Consider the following 9,160-nt stretch of genomic DNA (forward strand, 5'->3'; position numbering starts at 1 on the left):
CAGGCATGTGTCCTGACTAGGAATTGAGCCTGTGACCCTTTGGTTCATAGGCCTGAGCTCAATCCACTGAGCTATACCAGCCAGGGCAAATGTGCTTTAATATTTTTAAAGTTTAACCTATTCTGAGGTCCATGAAAGCTGAAGTATTTAAAAATATTTGTCTTTCTTGCATAAGTCAAACTATGTACCAAAAGACACATTGAATGTTGTTCACCTGATAATTAAGCTGTAGGTTTTGTGTGGGACCTAAATGTAATTTCTGTGCTCGGCACTAACGCACTACACAGACTTTTCTTTCAGATTGTGTTTACCTCATGAAGAACAACACTTCTTTCAATACTAGGTAACAATAGGATTCCCCAACAAGGGTTTTTCAGTGAGTTTGGGAAAAAGAAGAACACAGTGTGGGCCAATATAATGGGCAAGGGTAAGTGAAGCTGAGGCTGCAGTGGAGTAGCAACCCTGGACAACCAGGCCGAGGCAGCAGCTGGCCCAGTTGTCCAGAGTCCAGTGCAGAGTGGCTCCCAGTCATAGGCTGGGAGGTGCCAGCCTTAGCAGGAACCATATGCTATCCAAGAGGCCGAGTCAAAACAAGTCCACAGACTGGCCAGACAAAGGAATTAGAAAACAGTTGCCAGATTGGCCTTCAGAGGCAGTGAGTGAGGTAGGAGATGGTGAAGATCACAGATTTAATTACCTAGGTGGCAATTTGCACTTTTTTCAGGCAGCTGTATCATCTCCATGATAAACCAATAAACTCAACCAGAGGAAGGTACAGAGAAGGATAAGGGGGTCTTGTGAATGACATGAGTGTAAACAGTTCCAATTTCTTCCTACTTCACCAGGATACAAATCTCCCTAATTTGTGCAATGGTTTCAGTTTTCTGATTGGAAGGAGCATAGGCCAGGACACCAAGAAATCTGTGCTACACACAGATTAGTTAAGGGTTTTGGAGAGCCCCCAAGGCCATGTGCCTATCATATATACCATTTTCAATATCCAGGGCCTTAGTTTTCTGGGTTCATGCTTTCACTGCTATAGCTAGAAAAGATTGAAGACAAGTCAATAGAGTTCATGACTCAGTTGTGTCAGAAGAATTTATCCAGTCTTGCCTTATAGTAGCATCAGTTCTGATGCTAGAGAAAGGTACAAAAACACAAAAGTTAGTCCTCAAAGTAAGTAAGCCTATGCTGGAGAAGCAAGAGGACATTTGGAACCTCACATAGCTCCTGATCATCTTTCCATCAGTAGTTCATCTATCCCTCACACCACAGTGAGAATGTAGGCTGCAACCTGTTAGCTCCCAGCCTGTTAAGGAGCTCAGTTGGGCTATCTGGACCCTCTGACTGGACTCTCAATGCTTCTATGAAAGTGAGTGCCCTTCCATTCCACAGCCTAGGATGAAAGTCAAAGCTTCCCTTCCCTCTCTACTAGGGCCTCTCTAGAGAGAACCCAAAGGACTGGAGGCAGTCCTAAGGCCCTTGGGGTACTCTTAGAATTGTCTTCTAGTCTCTGCCTTTAGAGACTCAGGAACTTGCTGACAGGGGCAGGTGTTATTTCTCCTTTCTGGTTTTTCTCACAAATGAATTGGTGTGGGGTGGGGAGAGTGGTTTGAGTCATTTACGTTTTAGTGGGCATGATAATTCTGCAAGCATTCAATTCTTTTTATTTATTTTTTAAGATTTTATTTATTTTTTAGAGATGAAGGAAAGGAAGGGAGAAGAGAGGGAGAGAAACATCAATGTGTCAATTTGCCTCTCATGCATCCCCTACTAGGGACCTGGCCTGCAACCCAGACATGTGCCCTGACTGGGAATTGAACCGGTGACCCTTGGTTCACAGGCCCATGCTCAATACACATGAGCTACGCCAGCCAGGGCAGCATACATACTTCTGATGAGATCAGGTAGCTAAGGGAAGAAAAGAGGACCACTAAAGGGACCTAAGAGACAGAAGAAGAACACCAGTGAGGAAAAACAGAGTAAATGGGGGCTTCAAAGACAAACTTTGCCTGTCCTGAAGTCTAGAAAGGGAAGTAGAAACTCATGCAGATCTGAGAAGGCATCTGGCAGAATGTTATAATGCCGTTCTTGGTAGGAGGGCATGAGAGAATTTGCTTTTATTGGCCCCAGTGAACATGAAATCCCCCAAGTCTCGTGCACAACATAAACTTCATTTGTTCTTGAAGACTGCAGCCAAACAACTTATACTGTGGAAATAACTGGCATACAGAAAAACATACAAGGTTTACTTGAGGGAGAAAAATGCCTTCATTTTTTAATTCCACATTTATATTCCAAATTCTCCTATGGAAGCCGTATGGCTCTACAGTAACTCTGTAGTGGCGAGAGATACATTTGAACTGTAAAAAAATGTGAGTTTCACAGGATCAACTAATATTCATATAAATGTTTCCACTTTAAAAATAACTGGAGTTGCAAAATGAGAAAGTAAAAACTGTCTGGAGTCAGGAGATCTGGATTCTCCTTTTAGTTCTGTTCTTAATAAGACAAGCAGAGCTCTTCTCAGTTGGTGAAATGACCAATTTGCTAAAAGGTTCCTAAGGTTCTTTCTGACAACCTTCACTTGTGTGTTCCTTTCTTCTTAAAGATTAGAGTACATAAATGGAAGTACAGACATTTTTTAATTGGGATTTCATCAATATGTTTGCCTTAAGGAAGCATTATCTATACTTACACAGATATTCCTCTAACTAATATTTGAGTCCTGCCATGTGCCATGTACCTTGCTAGGGCTGGAGATACAATGAGAAAACCTTTTATTCCCTTAACAGAAAAATACCAAGTGATAAAAATATTTTCTTCAGATGTGATTTTTTTCCTATAATTGGATCTACAATAGTTTCCAATTAATTACCGTTTTATAAATTTGAACATGTTATATTTAACAAGTGGGGGTTAATTTAGTTGCATTTTTGGCTTTTTTAAAATAACAGGGAGTTGTTTTCATGAATGATGTTGGAAGAGGTATTGAAGACATTTTAGAGTCACTGGTCAAAAATATTTATTGATAATCTGTTCCGTGCTAGATTCTGTTGCAGGTGATGAGAATATGGTAGGGAACAAATCAGGCAGAGGTCTTGCTGTCAAAGACTCATACTCCTGAGTTTATTAAAATAGGAGAAATTTAAAACTAGCATGTATTTATGCAATTTAAACTATGTTAGCATGGTCATCAATGGCCTCAGCTTCTTCATAAAACAGCTCTGAAAATTTTTCAGGTGATTTTTTTTCAGTTCAGGCCTGTGTGTGCTTATTTAAGCACTTGTGACAAATTACCACTTTTTCTAGTATTGCTGCTAGAATGTTGATTTTGAAAAATAAATGTGACCATGCTACTCTTCATTCTTGTTTCTAGCTCCTTATCTCTTCCTTTTACTTTAAAAACATCCTTCAGTGACTTCCCATTACTTCACAAAAAAGAAATTCCAACTCCCTAGCACGTCATGCAAGGCCCTTGGTGACTGCGTCCTGCCTCCCTGGTCTTGCTTATGCTCTATGGCTTGCACACCATCCACTCAGTCCACACTCACTGCCATTTTCCAGAATACCAGGCTCTCAGCTATGGGCCTTTCCACATGCTGCTGCCTCAATCCAGACTGCGCTTCACTCCTCTCCTGCCTCCAGCACCTTCACTGATTCCCCAGATTGGGTTTATCTATGACCCCCACAGTTCCTGTGCCTGTTACTGAAGAGCCATTGGGGTCCTGCTGCCCACCGCCAGCCTCCAGGTAGAATTCCAGGGGCAGAGATTTGGTGATAAAGGAAAGAAGTCTTTTTCAAAAGGTTCACGGTTTTGGAATAACATCTTTCCACTTGCATTAGTCACTAAAGCCTATCAATTAAGGCTAAACTCCTTAACACCTGAGTTTTTCTAGCATTTCCCTCTGTTAGTTTTATTATCTTTTTTCTATAGGGTTTGTTTACAAACTAAAACAACGTAAGATATAAAGGCTACACAATTTTGGAATAATGTCAGGCTTCTACCTCACAACTCATTCCCTCCAGAACACCCAAAGAAGAATAACCCTGCCACCCTCTGCCAGGCCAACCCCATCCTAGGCTGTGGCTGGAGTCCCTTCACATCCAAAATACTGTCTGCTGGGACAGGCAGGCAGCTGCTGCACAATCACCCAGGCACCCTTGAGATGAGAGAGCCAGAGAGAGAGAGCCTGAGAGGGCCAGTGCTGGTTGGAGAGCCTGAGAATGTTTCTTTTATTTCAAATATTCTTGCCCATAATTCCATTCCATGTGCTCTGGTGGCATTCAGCATCTCAGCCAATCCTATCCTAGACTGTTTACTGTTGCCTTGGCAAACTTCTCCTATGGCCCCTCCCTACTTTCCCCCAGTGATCTGCTCAGATCTCTCTGTATCACGCCTACATCCATCCTGGGATTTGCCCACTGTAGTATAATGGCCCACTTACACATCCATCTCCTGATTACAATGGGAAATTTCAGGATGGTGTTCAAAGTTAGACACATAGACACCATTAGTAAAATGATGTTTTGAGTGAATAAATGAATTAATGAGTATACATCTACAGATGACATTCCAAGCAAGGACATGAGGAAACACAAGCATGGTAGCAATCCAAGATGGAAGCCAACAGTGGAATCTAACTCACCTCCTACCAGGACTAACTGGAATTACAATTAAATTATAAAACAATCATCCTGAATAACCAACTGAAGAGTAGCTGGTGAGAAGTCTTTGTTTCTTTTTTAAATTTTAGAAAGAGGGGAAGGGAGGGAGAAAGAAAGGGAGAGAAACATCAATGTGCAATAGATACATCAATCAGTTCCCTCTCACATGCCCCCAGCTGGAGACCTGGCTCACAACTCAGGCATGTGCCCTGACTGGGAATTGAACTGGTGACCTTTGGGGTCACAGGCTGGCACTCAGTCCACTGAGCCATGACAGCCAGGGCCAAAGTCCTATAACCAAGTAATTATAGAAGAAGCCATGTGGAGACTGGTAGGAAGGACAGAGGTGGTCCCACAGGTGGTGTCTAAGATTCCAGAGAGGTATCTCAGCTGCAAATGTTTCCCCTAAGGAGTTTGGGACATAACCATAAGCCAGGCTCCCCAGCACTAGAGCCAGGAAGAGATGCCCACATAACATCTGGCTGTGAAAAGCAGTGGAGTTTCTGGCCATCAGGGAGACACAGGAGTGTCTCTACAGGAGTAGAGACATAGTGCTCTCTTAAAGGGCACAACACACAAAATTTTGTTTGCAACCACTCTCCCTGGGCTCCAGCGGAGGGTAGGTGGAACAGACTAGAGTTACAAGAGGGAGAGTTGGGGTTTTGTGGTCATGGAGAGAGAAGTGAAGGGACAGTCACCAGGATCCCTGTGTTGAGTCATTCTCCCACACTCACAGAAACCGTCTTCTTGGCTGGAGCACCTCTCCTCCCTATGGCACCAGCCTGGGGGAAAGTAACAGATACACCCTCTAGAACTCCCTCTCACCCCACCCTGCAGAGATTTTGCCCTGCTGAGAAGTCAGTGCCTTGGCCAGGGCAGAGAGTTCAGATGTGGGGGGTGTCAGTGACTGAGTTGTGTGCCTTTGCAGTGGGGGACTATTCCCCTTACTTTCCTGTGAATCTCACTGGTACTTCCCCTTCTTGGGAGATCCGCTAGAACCACCCTCCAGGCTTCCAGCAGAGCCACCCTCAGGGATCCTGAGGCCCCATCTGCCTGACTCCAAGAGGCTCTGCCCTTCTGAAGTCAGGGCCAAAAATTTGGGACCGAGTTGTGTGTCTCTGGGGTGGGGACCACCCTCCCTCACCTCCTCCACCTTCCCTGAGCAGCACCTTTCCCTCACAGGAGATTCAGTAGATGAGTGGATAAAAAAGGTGTGGTACTTTTAAACAATGGAAAACTACTCAGCCATAAAAAGTGAGGGAAATCTTACCCTTTGTGACAGCATGGATGAACCCGGAGAGCATTATGCTAAGTGAAATAAGCCTGTTGTAGAAGATAAGTACCATATAATTTCACTTATATGTAGAATTAATAAACAAATAAACTAACAAACAAACTAGAAACAGACTCACATATACAGAGAACAGACTGACAATTGTCCGAGGGAAAGGGTGTTGCAGGGCTGGGTTCAAAAAGGTGAAGTAGCCCTAGCTGGTGTGGCTCAGTGGACTGAGCTTCCTGCCTACAAATCAAAGGGCCACCAGTCCAATTCCCAGTCTAGGGCACATGCCTGCGGTTGCACTCTGGCGACCCCAGTAAGGGGCGGTGTGAGAGGCAACCACACATTGATGTTTCTCTCTCTCTACGTCTCCCTCCCTTCCCTTCTCTCTTAAAAAAAAAGATGAATGTATTAAGCAAAAAACAAAAACAAACAAATAAAAAAACAAACCATAGACACAGACAACAATGATTACCAGAGGGAAATAAGAGTACAGGGAGATAGAAGAGGGTATAGAGGACATAAATAGTGATGTTGATGGGGAGAGTCTTGACTTGGGATGGTGAGCACACAATACAGTATACAGATGATGTGTTATAGAACTGTATACCAGAAACCTATATAATTTTATTAACTAACGTCACCCCAATAAATTCAATAAAAAAGGGGAAAAAAAAGGAGTTCATTAAGGAAATATCCAAGGAAAATATTCCAGGAAATACTTGTGGGTAGTGGAGAAGTGTGACAGGAAAGGAAAGGAAACTGACAAAGGATACATTAATGACCAGGCTACCATTGCAGAAAATTGAAACTCAATCCTGCTAAGCGCCTCTGGGCGACAGCGGAGAGCTCATTCCTCAGAATAATCTCACTGAAAGGAGGAGGAAGTGGGGGTATTCATCCTCCAGTTCCACCTATCATTCACTGAGAACTGCTGCTGGAGCCATCAACTCTTTGGCATTTCTGCCTGCCCATTCTTCAACAAAGAGATTCCATCAGGTGGAGAGTGAAGAGCACTCACAAACGAAGTCATTGATAAGGACTGCAATGGTGAGTTTTGAAGGAATATGGCTTTGGTAGTGAGAGTCTTTACAACAACTTTAAAGGACACTTGATGCTTGCCTTGGTCGTTGTGGGCTGGCCCTTTCGAGGGACCCTTAAGGACCTAGCGGACTAGGACCAGAGAGTACCCACATCCATAGGGTTTCCTGACAAGCCACTTCCACATTCAGCTGTGGCCGCATTTGAGGTCAGGTTTCTTTTCAATATGAAGATCATTTCTGAGACACACACACAAGACAAGCATGGTAAATTAGGGACTATGAAAGGAATTCAGAATGGCTGAAAAACATAGTTGAAGAAAGCAATGGTGAAAGATGGGACAAAGGAGAGAAGCAAGGCTGGATCCTTACACTTTAATAATTTGGACTTTATTCTGAGGGCAATAGTGAACAATTTAAAGCAAGCAAGACTGGGGACAGGAAGATATGTTAGACAAACTAAGGAGTTGATAGTGGCCTAAACTAATGTGGCAGTTTTGAGGAGGGCAAGAAGTGGAAAGATTCAAGACATGTTAAGGGGGTAGAATTGTCAGAACTTTGTGGTTCGTTGGCTGTACATCTTCCCTTCCCAACTAAATGATAAACTTCTGAAGAGCAGGAACTCTGCAGTGTATGTCTTTGTATTCCATTAAGTTACCTGTAGTGCTTACCTGTGGATTAGGTATTCAATAAATATTTGTTGAATTAATAGATGAATGAATGAATGATAGTTTAAAGCTATACACAAGGTAGAGCTGACAAATCCTTACTCTTAAAAACAAAAGACAAACATCGAACTCACACAATTTAGACTTACAAAAGACTCTTAATTAAGGTAGTCATCTTGGACCTGAAAGAGGACAGAAAAGGTTAGCTTGGTGGAGTGCTCCTATTGTCAAAGAAGGCAAATTTAATCAATTTATAAAATATCTTACTGGAAGGAAGGAGACTCTTATTTTAAAGTAAATGCTTAAAGGGATCTCATTTTACACAATCTGTACAATGAGAAAAGGCTGTGCAACCAGCCACTTTGAATCATATTACACAGAGATCTCTTGTCCAAAGCAATGTAAAAGTATATTGTGTACTATTATATGCTACATTTGTTTAGAGAAATCTTGTCACTTAGAATGTCAGAAATGTCAGAAACAATATTCTCTGTGATTTCCATGGAGAAAAATCCTTTCTACTTTTCAGATTCCTTCTGGAAATATTCTTGTAATTCATAAAATACTGAACTGTGATTCATGAAGTTACAAGGCAAATTAACCCCAAAAAACATGTTTTGGAGATGGTGAAGGAGGTCATTATAGTTAATCAATAGCCCATTACAAGAAATCAGCAATAATCTTAACAGTTAACATAATAGATATTTAGTCTATATAATGAAAGCTTTTATTAATTCTTCAAACTTTATGTAATTATTTCCATAATCAAAAAAGTGATGACAAAAGTTTAAATTCTGAAGTTCAGTACCCTTTCAAAAATATTTTAAAACACGATCATGATTAATCATATACACAAATAAGAAACAAAGTCATGAAGGCCAATTCATCTTTCCATTTGCATAACTCTTGGTGATAAACTGGGATGCATAGATAATTTTTTAAAACATGAAAACAATCTACTATACAGTGTTGAAAGAAAAAGTGCACTACAAAGTCTGATTCACAGATATGAAACTAAGAGAATCAGTTTTCCAAAAGGGGAAAATACCATATCTATCTTATTTTACCGGCAAAATTAAACCTAAAAATGCATTAGTCAATATTTTTACTTGTGTGAAAATATTGAAATTAAAAAAAAGGACCAAAGATGGGAATAGTTTGAACTATGAAGTTAAAATTTTTATTTTAACTGGGAAATAAATGCTTTATTATATGAGATCTGAAACTATTAATGTTATGTTCTTAAATTGTTGTCTACTTCTAATTCTAGGGGGTTTTTTCCTTCAACTTTTAGCTGGTTAAACTTTTAAACAACAGGTAAAATTAAATGTCCTTTCTCAAATTTCTTACAATTTAATTATTTAGTAAATAGAACTTAAGGACTACAAATCAATTCAAAGTTCCTTTTGATAATTAAAAAATATATATCGACCATACTTCAGGATTGTGGGCTTGCAAAGACCTTTTGGTTTATCTCAACACACAGTATAAAAAATACATTTTAC

The sequence above is a fragment of the Phyllostomus discolor genome, chromosome 6, assembly GCF_004126475.2.
Source record: "Phyllostomus discolor isolate MPI-MPIP mPhyDis1 chromosome 6, mPhyDis1.pri.v3, whole genome shotgun sequence".
NCBI classification, from domain to species: domain Eukaryota; kingdom Metazoa; phylum Chordata; class Mammalia; order Chiroptera; family Phyllostomidae; genus Phyllostomus; species Phyllostomus discolor.